We start from the raw sequence: 321 nt of genomic DNA, 5'->3' as shown, positions 1-321 counted from the left end.
TATATATATATAATGTATATATATATATAAATTCATGTACATATATATGTGTGGGTATAGATGCTTATATGTATACATATGTATACATATATATGCTTTTGTGCATGTATATATTGGGTTTAATTTGTTTCTCCTGTTCAGATAGGTTGGTGAATGTGTATATATAAAGGTTCACAGGTTAGTGAGTATTGTTATTGTGTGTATATAAGTGTGCATGTGTGTGCATTTGTGTGTGTGTCTATACATACATATATATATATATATATATATATATATATATATACACGTGTGTGTGTGTGTTGATATATACACATACATTTA

The sequence above is a fragment of the Octopus bimaculoides genome, chromosome 12, assembly GCF_001194135.2.
Source record: "Octopus bimaculoides isolate UCB-OBI-ISO-001 chromosome 12, ASM119413v2, whole genome shotgun sequence".
NCBI classification, from domain to species: Eukaryota; Metazoa; Mollusca; class Cephalopoda; order Octopoda; family Octopodidae; genus Octopus; species Octopus bimaculoides.
The sequence above is the reverse complement of the archived record's forward strand: the minus strand, read 5'-3'. Positions refer to the sequence as shown.